At 43.3% G+C, this 14,558-nt stretch overlaps 1 long non-coding RNA gene across 1 annotated transcript in view; it reads right to left on the bottom strand.

Annotated features, from left to right (window-relative positions):
• Nucleotides 1–14,558, bottom strand: part of LOC307022606 — a 43,266-nt gene that overhangs the window by 3,036 nt on the left and 25,672 nt on the right. The gene's annotated exons all lie outside the window — the stretch shown is intronic.

Below are 14,558 nucleotides of genomic sequence, written 5' to 3'. Positions count from 1 at the left end.
GGACTATGTAAAACATCCAGAAGTCACAAGAGTCATATTCTAGGGAAGTATAAACTCAAATTCATGGCAATCTGGGCTGTACTGTCGCTCCAACACATTGTACGTGATACGCTAAGGGGCGGGACATCTCTAAGCGGTTGACCAATCACAACAGAGCTGGCCAGCTAACCAATCAGAGCAGACTGGGCTCTGGTTTCAGACGGAGGGTGAAAAGAGGTGCTGCAGCAAAGGCAGTATGAGACAAATAAAGAGCTTTTTGAACATTAAAGAAGACATGTCCTAGGAGAGGGACTAAATAATCACTAAGTACTTATAACATTGCCAGGCTCTACTGCAAATCAAAATGTATGAAAGACAAACAACCCACATGATTACAGTGCACAAATTAAATGAATGAAAGGCTATCAACAGTCCTGTGGGGGAAAAGGAGCCCACATCATTAGGTCACTAAAGTTCCTGCGTACACAAAAACCCAAACAAGGATTACGTAATCCTCCTCAGAATATATTCCTTCCTGGAAAGGAGAGTGGGCAAAAACAAAAAAGCCTTCCTTCTGAAGAATCTCAAACATCTGGCTTTGTTTGCCGACAGGTTTCCGGGAACATATCCCAACTCCAGTCCTAGAGAAGCCCAACCTCTTAATGGGACCATTTAAAGCTGTTTGATAGCTAACTAGATAACATGTACGCTGTGTTACGGGTTATATTAGTGTTGTATGTGCATTGAGTGAATACATTACCAGTCTGTAGCTCTGTGCTTTGGTAGGGATGGATGGATAGATGGGGTGTGTTGTCATGACAACAGTGTGAGTGACTCAGGCTGATATCAGAGTTTAGAGGAAGCTGCTTTTAGCCTTTTAAGGAGACAGTGATTAAGTGTGTGTGTGTGTGTGTGTGGTCATGACATGATGTCGACACATCACCCACTTACAGTAAAACATGGTATTAAGATATTTTTTTGCCAATAACAGCACTTACTCATCCAACCTGCCTGTTATCAGAACACACACACACACACACACACACACACACACACACACACACACACACACACACACACACACACACACACACACACACACACACACACACACACACACACACACACACACACACACACACACACACACACACACACACACACACACACACACACACACACACACACACACACGGTTAGTCAGCAAAGCTGTAACCACAAGCCGAATTGTAAATCTTCAACTTCCCCTCGGCTCCCTCCTTGGCTCAGGGCCATGACGGCTTCCCAAAAGGAGCAGTGTGTTACAGTAAGAGCCGCTTTTCCTGGAAACACTCGTCTGTCTGCACTTTGCCGCTATGACTCTCTTCATCTGAAGCCAAATATCCCTTCTTACATCTGATGGTCCTGCAGGCACTCCAGTGTTTTGTTATGAAGTGTTGGCGCATTGATTGTCACTGAAAGATTCTCATCAAGGTCTGCTTGCAAGTGTGTAAACAGTCTGTGTGCAGGCGAAGACTCGCTTTAATAATCAGCTGGCAGCAGTCCAGCTTTCAATATATGGAGATATGCATGGAGAATGTGTTCATAGCTGTATTCACCGAGGACAGAAAAGCTGGTTTGGTGAAAAGCTTGACGCTGAATTTCAATGAACCAATTTTCAAAATCAGCCAGGTCTTGTAAACAAGTTTTCAGTCAGCTGTCATACACATTGAAAACAGCAGAATATATGCATTCATTGAAATTGCTGAGCCTATCTTCTTAGGTGTCATCTAAAAGGTGGGATTATCTTTTCATTATTACCTTATATGTTATTTAGCTGACGCTTTTATCATATGCTACATGTCTACTGGCGTTATTTAGAGTTAAACAGGATATATGTTCAGGTGTATATCAGTATGTAGTGTCTCTACTTTAAAGAGTCCTCTCCTGCTGATGTTCAGGTGTATATCAGTATGTAGTGTCTCCACTTTAAAGAGTCCTCTCTTGCTGATGTTCAGGTGTATATCAGTATGTAGCGTCTCTACTTTAAAGAGTCCTCTCCTGCTGATGTTCAAGTGTATATCAGTATGTAGTGTCTCCACTTTAAAGAGTCCTCTCTTGCTGATGTTCAGGTGTATATCAGTATGTAGCGTCTCTACTTTAAAGAGTCCTCTCCTGCTGATGTTCAGGTGTATATCAGTATGTAGTGTCTCTACTTTAAAGAGTCCTCTCCTGCTGATGTTCAGGTGTATATCAGTATGTAGTGTCTCTACTTTAAAGAGTCCTCTCCTGCTGATGTTCAGGTGTATATCAGTATGTAGTGTCTCTACTTTAAAGAGTCCTCTCCTGATGTTCAGGTGTATATCAGTATGTAGTGTCTCTAATTTAAAGAGTCCTCTCCTGCTAATGTTCAGGTGTATATCAGTATGTAGTGTCTCTACTTTAAAGAGTCCTCTCCTGCTGATGTTCAGGTGTATATCAGTATGTAGTGTCTCCACTTTAAAGAGTCCTCTCCTGCTGATGTTCAGGTGTATATCAGTATGTAGTGTCTCTACTTTAAAGAGTCCTCTCCTGCTGATGTTCAGGTGTATCTCAGTATGTAGTGTCTCTACTGGGACATGTCTCCATGCGTTAATGTTCAAAAAGCTCTTTATTTCTCTCATACTGCCTGTGCTGCAGCACCTCTTTTCACCCTCTGTCTGAAACCAGAGCCCAGTCTGCTCTGATTGGTTAGCTGGCCGGCTCTGTTGTGATTGGTGAACCACTTAGAGATGTCCCGCCCCTTAGCCTATCACAACGTACAATGTGTTGGAGCACTAGCCAAACGGTGGATATATATTTTTTTAAAAACCTCCCTATGAGTCGCCCAAATAATTTATCGGGCCCTCTCCTAATTGGCTTTTTAACCTTGGCGGAGATTCTTCAGAAAGGAAATGCATCAGCACCCTGCGGCGGCATGAACACATGACACATCTTGTACTCACTCTGTAAGCCTCTTTGTTCCTTGGAAGTGGAGTAGCTTATGTTCAGTAACTGTGAACCACTCTCATGAGTATCTTTGCCAACACACTTTGTCTTCTTACAATCGATGGATCAATTAATAACAACACAATACCCCGCGTGTTTTAGTCAAAATCTGCGCAACCAATCAGGCCACAAGGAGGGTTTTTATTCAAAAGGCCCACACCTCCAGAGAAACACTCCCATGTGGGTATGCATGCGCTACACATTCATTAATAATTGACACACACACACACACACACACACACACACACACACACACACACACACACACACACACACACACACACACACACACACACACACACACACACACACACACACACACACACACACACACACACACACACACACACACACACACACACACACACACACACACACACACACACACACACACACACACACACACACACACACTGAGGTTTTGGGACCAGCTGAGATCTCTGGTTTCCAAGTAAGAGAACTAAGCCAAAGTAAACCAAACAAAGAAATAACATGAAAGGGGAACACAAACAATTAATGGCATTTGGGGAATTATTATTAGTAAGGGCAAACCACATTTTGAAAGGTATTACACTAGTATTTAATGGATGTTTTCAAGCTATTCATAAGACGTGAAAATTAAGCATTATCAAGTTAAACTCCTACTTAGAAAAGCAGCTTGATATGGACGTTAAGCAACAAACTCTCAGCAGGAAAAGCCAACTTTAAACAGAGAACGAAGGACTCAAAATGGATGCTGTTTGTAACGTGTGGACCTAACATCCGATCATGTCCAAATGCAAAACTGTGGATGTTTTTGAGGCCTGCCATGGATGTCTTTTCCTAGCTTCTTCATAAGACCTTCCTGATGTGTCTCTATTATTCTGACCGTTGGACAGCTTCTCATAAAACATTCAGGATGTAACACTCATGTATGTGAAAAGTGAGTGAGGTAGTTAACATAGCATATTTAGATTCTGTTTACTTGTCAAATTATTCATTTTGACACAGCCAATCTTTACGCAGCCGAAATGTATTTTAATTTAAATCAAATGAGGCTTTCGAATCAACGAGTTTGGTTTCCTTGTCCTCATTTCAAAGAGCCTTAAAACCAACTTGACAGCGAGAAACTGTGAGACGTTAGTGGGTGTCATGCCAAAAACAAACATACTGTGCATCCATCTTGTTTAGTCAGTCTGATACATTTATGTCATGCACTGAGCTGTCAGTCCATCACTTGATCTCATTGTCTTGTATTTGAGGAAGTGGCAGCCAAACGTCATGACTGTGTGTTTAATTTTAAAATGCGAGGGTGTGTAAGTCAAACAAAGGAACTCCTTGTGTTGCACGGAAAGCCACGTCATGTTGGGACGCCTGAGTCTGAAGAGGTCTGGAGACAACAATGGCGACTTGGCTGGGATGACAGAGTGATGGGATCAAAGGGACGTCATCAAAACTATTCCTGGAAGTATAAGCTTTCATTTAAAGAGACCCTATTATGCTTTTTAGGGTTTCCCCTTCCCCGTGGTGTGTTATATACGTTTTTTGTGCATGTAAACCACATGTGTCAAACTCAAGGCCCGGGGGCCAAATCAGGCCCTTGGTGGATTTAAATTCGGCCCGCAGGATAATTTCTAATTACTATTAGATCTGGCCCTCCGGTATATTGCACGCACACCTTCACTCCATCCTGAGGGTCTCCTCAGCTCAGAGCCTGAGCCCAAACATTGATGACCTTGCACCCAAGATGAGATGCCAAGTATCTGAGCTAGCATCACAGAGCAGCAACCTGAGTTTAATGGATGTTTCCTTCTGCACTTTGTTTCTTGAGACAACAGGGCATGTTTGTTTTTCTCTTTGAGGGAAATAGTTTTGTTGAAGCTGTTGTTGGCCTGTGGGAAAATGTAATCATAAGAAATGACTCTGGAAACGCTGCAGATAGAGCCATAAGAAATGAATGAACTGATTATTTAATGTTTAATGTTGTTTTTATAGGCAATAATTTAAGCTTTGTTAGTTCCAGGTTTAATATGTGCAATAAGTTCATTTCAATAAGTTCTGCAATAAACATTGAACCAGTCCGGCCCTCGACTAGTACCATTTTTTTTATTTTGGCCCACTGTGTGTTTGAGTTTGACACCCTGGTCTGCAAAGGCTAAAATCCCAAATGTTCCTCCAGGAATAGTTTCTCCCGCCTCCATTGGACTCTTGCTTTTACTTCTGTAACATTGTGACATCACTATGTAACACTCACGCTTCTATTGGCTAGTGCTTCAACACATTGTACGTGATAAGGGGTGAGACATCTCTAAGCGGTTGACCAATCACAACAGAGCTGGACAGCTAACCAATCAGAACAGACTGGGCTCTGGTTTCAGACAGAGGGTGAAATGAGCATCATACGTCCTCGTTAACTTAACAATTTAAAATATCTAAAAATGAATTTTATGTGCTTCAAAAGACTATTAATGCTAGTAACATTTTTTATTTTATTGTATATATTGGCGTCTTATCATAACTTAAACTCAACTGTTAAATTGTTTAGATTAGTTGAGCTTTGCCTGACCTTTTCATAGAGTTGTGTACCTATCATGGCTAATATACTCTATATAATCAATCAACAACCCTATTATGTATTTAAACAATAACATGGCTTCAACTTCAGCAGAAACAACTGTATCAGTGTTGACTGTACAGCTTATCTGCTTTGTTCTTTTCTTTGTTCAGCATGGGTGGAGAAAACAGATAATGCAGGTTAGGTGGCCCTCCCTTTCCCATGGATCATAAATCCTGTATGACGTAAACCAGTGTGTGCACTATGACCTGCGCCCTGCCTCAAAGTAAGCGAGGAGCACATTTATTATCGTCTAAACACAGCTTTATTCGACCATCAGCCTCCATTTATTTCAATATAGATTAACCTCTTCTCGCAAATTGATACCGTTTAGTTCAATTCGTTCCACTCACAAGTTCAGTTTGACCTAATTCAATCGACACAAATCCAGCAAGTTAGGATGGAACAAAAGAACAATACTTCCTTAAAAAATGGAAGTCCATATCCATTTTTGAAGGAAGTATTGTTCTTTTGTATAATTATCAAATTAAGGGATTCTGAAGTTGCTAGAAAATTTGCTGAAAAATTTGAAAATTTGAAAATGTAATGAAAAATGCTATGTGCAGAGCGGCTAACATTAGCAAACCAAAGCATGCTAATATATTTCATGCAATCATTCCTGTCTGACCCCATCTGATCATCATGTAAACATTTTAATTAAAACCACCACTATATTTTCTTATATAGGTGTATGTAAATGTGTAAAATCATCCCTATTGTGTTCAACATATGACGAACAATGAATTTTATGAGCCATTGCTTTCTTATCAGCTTTAATCTGACTTAAAACATATGACTGCTTAGATTTTAGTTTTTTATGTTTCTTTCTTTCATTTTGTATTCCAGCTTCATTCTTGTTTCTCTTCTTCTGTATCTCTGTTGTGATTTGCTTATACCGTATGTTAAGATATGAGTTTATACTCTCAACAAAGTCCTTCTGTTGAATTAAAAAGCAGATAAATAGAAAGTATACATTTCCTTTGTCTTTTTAAAACACACACAAACAGCAGCACCAGATCACAGCTCCTGCTCCTCTGTGTTGTTTTGCTCACGCTGAGAGATATCTAGTGAGTAAACACACCCCGCCGTGACACACACTCTCCGCCACGACTTCCAACTCAAACAAAGTGCTGGGTGCGTGGCCTCTGCATGCTCCCCGCCCAGCAGGAAGTGAAGTTGGTAAGGCTTGCGTCCTAAAATCTGAGGGCAATCCACTGACGTCTCTTATTGGTCAAGTGTCAGATGTTGCTGGGGTTTGGTAGAAAAACATGTGAAGGCTCTTGACACCTTGGACAGGCAGAGCAGATATGTGGAGAGGATTAGGGTTGGGCAATTGGACTAATGCATCAGTGATTAGCAGAGAGCTCAATCAATTGCCAGAGGGAAATTCCCTTTGTTGAGTATTTGGATAAAGCAAGGACAAAATCTGTGTTTCGGTCCAAGTTTCAATCTGACACTAAGGAAATAAAGTCTCTGCCTGGAAATGATCGGCTTAGTTTTCCATGACTGATAGATAAACAAATACATGTAGAAACATATATATATCATTATCGTTTAAATGACATTGATGTGTATGAAATATAATAGGCAGCTCGAAACAAGAAATACAGGAGAAGACAGAAGTACTTTGGGTTTTTCTTTCTAACGCAGCGTCCACACGGTGGCGTGCGTTGAAGCTTGCCGGTGGGCGTGTCTGAAACTCGACCAACAGCCAATCACATGAATCCCCCGCCCCGGACACACAAGCACGCGGTTTGATTGGCTAGAGCTCGTACTGGGATATGATTTGATTGGCTGACGCTCCCGCCGAAGCTTCAAAAGTTGAGCAATAACTCGAGCAAAGCGAAGCGACAGAACCACAATGCAGTTCGGCAAAGCATGACGTCATTCAAAGTGAATGGGCAGAAGCGTTGAACGCATGCCACCCTGTGTACGGGCCGTTACAATCAATGCACAGCCTTTCAACAGCTACTCTACAACATTGAGAGCATGATTGACAGCTGACAATGTCTCAAATGTCTCCCTTTGCACTTATCTCGCTCACATTGTATTGCAATTATAACTAAATTAAGATAACATCAGGCTTTAGCAGGGTTATGTATGATGCATTTCCTCAACTAAAGATTTCTCAGCCAATCAAACTCAGCCATAGTGCAAACTAGTTGATCCTCTAATCTCAGTACTTCTCAGTTTCCACCCTGTTGCACAATAACATCCACCAAACTGATCCCAGACCAGCTCACAAACATCTGAACATAAGATACGTAAAAAACATCGATAGATAAAGGAATAGGCCTACTATTTTTAAATCAAGCAGTTACTGAGAAATTACATGTTTAAGTGAAGTCAAGCTGTTATTTTCGAACAAAAAAATAAGAGTTTTTTTGAATACCGTGAAGTAACAAAAATCCCAAAGCTCTGACTGTCCACTAAACCCCCCCGCCCCACACACACACACCACTTACTGTCCACTAACACTTGTCAAAAATGCGCACACACACACACACACACACACACACACACACACACACACACACACACACACACACACACACACACACACACACACACACACACACACACACACACACACACACACACACACACACACACACACACACACACACACACACACACACACACACACACACACACCATTTTCATGTAGTGACAGGGAAGTAACACACAGACACTCTGTCTACCTATCAGATCATCATTTGGTTATAGAAGGGTCATTTTTGGTGTGTGTGTATCATGTATTAATTACCTTCCCCTAAAGTGAGTTCATGTGGAAAAGCACCCAGGTAAACAAAAAACAAAACCAGGCGGGAACTCAATGAGACACACACACACACACACACACACACTCCTAGAAGCAAACCAAACCTTAACGGAATCATAACTGCATTACATAAAGCCATAAGAAAATAGTTATTTCCATTATACTCACTGTGTCATGTGCTGTGGTGTGTGTCAGAGAGTGTGTGTGTTTCCCTCTGTCTGCTTGTCCTCACCCAGTAATCCATTATGACAAACATTTCTCACAAACCCTTCCTCTTCTTCAGAATGTACCCACAGTGACGGCCTCTGTTTCTTCAGAAGAATGTGTGTATTCCCCTCCTCTCAGGTGGTGGCTTCTCTCCCTCTTGCTGTGTCCTGACAGTGACATAGTTACACACTGCTTCTCTCTTCCTGTGTGTGTGTGTTTCCTACAAAACATAGTGGGTGTGTCTCTCTGAAGCAAGGCAAAACAACATGTGAATAAGGAGCCGGAAGCACACACCCACGTGTGAGCGGACTGTGGATCATGCATTCAGAAGGTGTGACTGTATACTGAATGTGTGTGTGGTATTCGGGGAGTGTGTGTTTTTCTTTATAATAATAATAATACATTTGATTTACATAGCACACTTTAAAAACAACGTTATCTCAAGGTGCTTCACAAAGCTATAAGGAAAAAAATAAAATAAAAAGATATCTAAATTGGATAAAATATGGCAATATATAAAATTAAATAAAAGGTTAAGAGCATAAAAGGTTTAAAAATAAATAAATGAATGAAGTAAAGGACAGTCAGTAAAATGCGGTGTGGAACAGGTGGGTCTTGAGGCATTTCCTAAAAACTGAGAGTGATGCCGAGGTCCATGTTCTCTGGAAGCTGATTCCACAGACGTGGACCCGGAGAAAGCACGGTTTCCCATGCTGACCAGTTTTGTCCGTGGAACAGCCAGGAGATTGGAGCTGTCTGACCTGAGTGTGCGTGAGGTATGGGAATGTTTTCTGGTTAGCAGTTCCTGTGGGTAGGTGGGTCCATTGTGGTTCATGGCGTTGAAGACCATTATGAGGACTTTGTAGTTGATCCGGTGTGTTACAGGGAGCCAGTGGAGTGAGTGAAGGATGGGGGTGATGTGCTTTGATTTGCGTGTTTTTGTGAGTATCCGGGCGGCACAGTTTTGTATATATTGTAGTCTGAGTGGTTTTTGCTGGAATGCCTGCAAGCAGAGAATTGCAGCAATCAATGCGGGAGGGGATGAAGGCAGGGACCAGTTTTTCTGCATCCGGTTTGGTGAGGGAGTGACGCATTTTGGAGAGGTGGTATAGTATGAGGCTTGGCAGACCGTCTTTATGTGTGCTTGGAATGAAAGGGATGAGTCCAGTTTCACACCTAGGCTCGTTACAAGTGTTAAGAGGGGAATGGAGTGGCCCGTGATGCTGATATGAGGGATATCAGTTGTTTGTGTTTGATGTGGTGTTCCAATCAGAATGGCCTCTGATTTGCTGCTATTCAGTTGGATGGAGTTGTTGCTCATCCAGTGGTGTGTGTGTTCCAGGCATCTTGAGACATTTGAAAGTGCCAGATGTTTATCCGGGGCAGTTTGGAAATAAATCTGTGTGGAAGCTGATGTTATGGCTCCTCAGTATTTGTCCCAGGGGCAACATGTAAATTTAAAAAAGCTGTGGCCCAAGGACTGACCCTTGGGGTACACCAGAGGTGAAACAGTGTGTGACGGAGGTGCTTCTCCCAAGATGGAAATATTCCTGTCTTGCTGTGAGGTACGAGTGGAAAAAGTCCAGAGCCTTGCCAGCGATTCCCACCTCATGGAGTCGCCGACACATGATGCGATGGTCAACAGTGTCAAATGCTGCACTTAAGTCCAGCAAGATGAGTAGGCTCGGGATCCAAAGTCAGCCGCCATCAGCAGGTCATTTAGAACAGTGACCAGAGCTGTTTCAGTGCTGTGAGCTGCTCTGAAACCAGACTGGAAGGCTTCATAGAGCTCATGAGTATGGAGATGTTCGAGAAGCTGAAGGGCAACAACTTTTTCCAGAACTCTTGCTAGAAAAGGCAGGTTTGAGATGGGGCGGTAGTTTATGAGTACCTCAGGATCCAGGCTGTGCTTCTTCAGGACAGGTCTGATAGCTGCCAGCTTGAGGGAGGGGGGGGACCTCACCACTCAACAAGGATTTGTTAATTATGATGGTGGCAGTTGGAATAATGGATGGAGAGCAGGTTTTCAGTAGGGAGGTGGGGATAGGATCGAGGGCGCAGCTATGAGGTCATTGCTGAGATGATTTTTGAAAGCTCAGCTTGCGTGAGCTCCGTGAAGCAGTTTAGGGTTGGTTCATTTGAAGGAGCAAGTAAAGGATGTTGGGGAGAGACGGGTTGGTTGGAGGAGGCTTTGGCCTTAAGCTCCACTCTCCCTCTTTCTGTCTCTATTTGATCATCTCCTTACTTCTTTAATGCAAACGCTTTACTAGCCCTGCTCTTCTATCAGGAAAGGGAAAACCCCCAAAAGTGTACTGTGAGAACCCTGTGGTTGTCCACCAGGTGGTGCTGCTGTAACCTGTGTGTTTACTGTAATCAGCAGGGATGGGACCCACCTGTGGACTTGATTCCAGGATATAAGAGGGCTGCAGAACAGGCTCTCGGTCTCTCTCAGCTGCCCTGCTCGGTGCAGCAGGACGCCGCTCTTCTGTGTGTTTTATTGTTGGTTGTAACCACTGTAAAGGCCCAGATACACCGGCCAGTCACCTGAGAAGTCGCCGACACCGACTGTTGCGTCGTCGGACTCTCCTGCGTATTTGCCGACTTCGCGCACTGGAACACACCGCAAATCCGAGCCGAGCACGTATGAACTGCGCATGCGTGAGTGGCATTAACTCTCCTTACCAGCAGGCGGCGGTAGTGTGTATTCATCATTCAAAAGAGGCAACAACCGGAAGACAGAGAAGAAGAACATACTCCGTGATATAAACAAACAACAAATAGCGTTTTTCTTTCCATTTTCACTCTCGTCCATTGAAAACATGAACGAACAGGAGCAGGTGGAACGGGAGGTACTGGAGCTAGCAGCTCTTGGACTCACGCTTGTGTTAAATCATTTGTTTAACTCCCTCACTTCCGTTAACGCTTCTCATGCACTGATTCGCTAGCTGAACAGCCAATCAGTGTTATCCCTTTGTCCGACTTCCGGTGGTGTTCTCGACGCCGATTCAACAAGAAAAGGCGTCAGGTCGGCAGAAAAGACCCGACGGTGCGGCGCACACCACTCCGAATAGGGCGTGCCCACGCTCATGTTCGGCCTGACTCCCATTTACTGCCGATTTCGGGCCGGTGTATCTGGGCCTTTAGGCATAATAAATGATTGTTTTGGGCAACTCCTGTGTGGAACTATTGTCCTTGTGTTACAAGCAGAGCCAGCTTGTAACAGTAGGGACCCTTTAAGAGTTGTGCCATCTATCCATGTCAATGTTATATGCTAGCAAAGTTATACTGTATGCATTTCATATTTTTGAACTTTCTTACCATGAAACACACTCAAACCTTAGCAAATCAGACTAGTATACAGTAGACTCAGGGAAAACTAAGTTTCAATGTGTTTTGGGGTGAACTATCCCTTAAACAAACCACAGAGATCCGTCTCCAGTAGATCTGGGTCAGGGCAGTGAACATAAATACAGCCGCTCAGAGAGGAGAGAGAGCAGGAAAACAGGAATTGTTTCTCCAATTAAGAAGCATGATCCATGGCCTCAAACATATACAAAATGTGTGTGTGTGTGTGTGTGTGTGTGTGTGTGTGTGTGTGTGTGTGTGTGTGTGTGTGTGTGTGTGTGTGTGTGTGTGTGTGTGTGTGTGTGTGTGTGAGAGTGATGATACACCTGAGTGATGAGCAGGTTTCAAACTAATGAGGCCGAATGCAAGTTTACCCCCTGCAGAGATTCACCTTCAGACAGACAGAATGAGGTTCACACACACACAACTTGAAAACCTAGTTGTGTGAGTGAGTCTGTTTGTGGAGATAAATTCTTTATGAATACGATGTTGTTTCACTGCAGGCCAAAGGTAGAGCGGGGCCACGCCCAGCATCACAAACACTGGTCAGATTGCAGGAAGTATGTGTGTGTGTGCTTTTTCTGAGAGGCTGATCAAATAATAATAAGTAGAGGTGTGTGTGTGTGTGTGTGTCTGAAAGTAGGTAATACAAATGAATGTATTTATAACCATAACATATAAATCCCTTGTAAAGGTTGCTTTACAAGACCTTATGCAACCTTTTGTTTGTTAAAGTGACAGTGGTAGTGGTAACACACAGGGAAATGAAGCTACTTTGAATGGAAGTCCTCACTCTAAGGTGGAATGAAACTCGCTACACAAGTCATCGTGACTGGACGATAGATCACACACACACACACACTCAATGATTCTCAGCCTGTCCTCTTCTACACAGTCTCTGTGAGTCGGTAACACGGCCACTGGAGACTGTAAGTGTGTATAGAAGTGTGTTCCACTGTCAATCATACAAAGGGCTGTCACACCAGCTCTGACTCAACAGCCAGGAAACAAGGATACGTATATGCTCAACCAATGTGTGTGTGTGTGTGTGTGTGTGTGTGTGTGTGTGTGTGTGTGTGTGTGTGTGTGTGTGTGTGTGTGTGTGTGTGTGTGTGTGTGTGTGTGTGTGTGTGTGTGTGTGTGTCTTTTCTGAAAACACATAAAACCTAAAGCCCATTCTTGTGGCTTACACACATGGTGTGTGTGGGTGTATGTGAGTGTGTGTGGGTGTGTTTATGACAGGTGCTAGCTCACAATAGGAAGTGATTTAGAGGTCAGGAGTTCTGAAGAATGCTTTGAGTTTTGCCAAAGAAAAACCTCTAAGGGACAATTTGCATGCATCCACACACACAGACCACGAAACATTCATCATCCGTCGTCACCACTACATGAATAGAGGTGTGTGTCTGAGTGTGTGTGTGTGTGTGTGTGTTTGTGTGTGTGTGTGTGTCATCCCCTACTCATCTTGAACTTTCACTCAGTTTTGCATCCAAGCTGCTTGTTTGCTACTTAGTGAATCTGAAATATGCTAACGTAATAGCATGTAATGTAGCAGGGACAGGTTTTTGCTTTATTGTTAAGAGTTTAAGATTGAATGCAGAGCTCTCAAGTCTCACGCATTTGGCGTGAGACACACGCATTTCACTCCATTCACACGCCACACCTTGTATTTCTCACGCAGAGATTTCTTTCCATGGTACCGCCCACCAAGTTGCGCCGCAATTTTGTAAACAAACTAGGCTTGTTTGAGAAGCGTGCACTCCACTAGCACCCCCCCTCCCCCATTGACATTCGCGATACAGAGGGCTTCATACTCCACTAGCACCCGCCCCCGTTGACATTCGCGGTACAGAGGGCTTCATGGGAACTTTGAGGGGGGAGCCAGAAGTTGGAGTACCAAACACCGCTGCCAAAATCTCACTCTGAACTCTGTTCAAAACTTGAGAGCCCTCTTGAATGATAACACTCATATCCACAAGCTTAACCAAGCAGGAGCTTAGCAACAAGACCAAAAGCCAGGTAAAAGAACTAGCCTGGATCAGAACAGTTAAAAACATGCTGAGAAATATGCTAAGGAACGTACCGGGGACATGTATTTGCTTAATTGTTAAGAGTTGTATGAGAAGATTGATACCGCAGGCTAAAGCAGATGATTAGCTTAGCTTAGCAACAAGCCTAACAGCCAGTGAAAACAACTAGCCTGGATCAGTTCATATGCTAACAAACATTTAATATACCAGGGACACATAAATGATTCAACACTTGGTGAAAAACTCGAACAACAGACTCCTGACCACTTCCTTTCGCTTTATCAGTTCCGATCAATGAAACACACTAAAACAACCACACAAAAGGCTTTGTTCTCTTCCGTTCCTCCTTGCACTCGTCTTCCTCCGTTTATCTCTTAACACGCTCATCCTCCCATCCTGCCAACATACATCACTGCCACGTGACTACACAAATCTGCACACCGAGATGAGGCAGTAAAGGCCACACAATCTGGCTAGGAGGCAAAGTTCACATCGACAGGGAGAGGCACGGTGTGTAAGGGCCAGAAAAAACACACAAACACCGCCTTTCATAACAGGTAGGATCACGCTGCTCGCCCACACACACACATTCTTCTCGTTCCAAAGTCAGGTAAAT

The sequence above is a fragment of the Notothenia rossii genome (assembly GCF_949606895.1).
Source record: "Notothenia rossii genome assembly, chromosome: 10".
Taxonomy (NCBI): domain Eukaryota; kingdom Metazoa; phylum Chordata; class Actinopteri; order Perciformes; family Nototheniidae; genus Notothenia; species Notothenia rossii.
The sequence above is the reverse complement of the archived record's forward strand: the minus strand, read 5'-3'. Positions and strand labels throughout refer to the sequence as shown.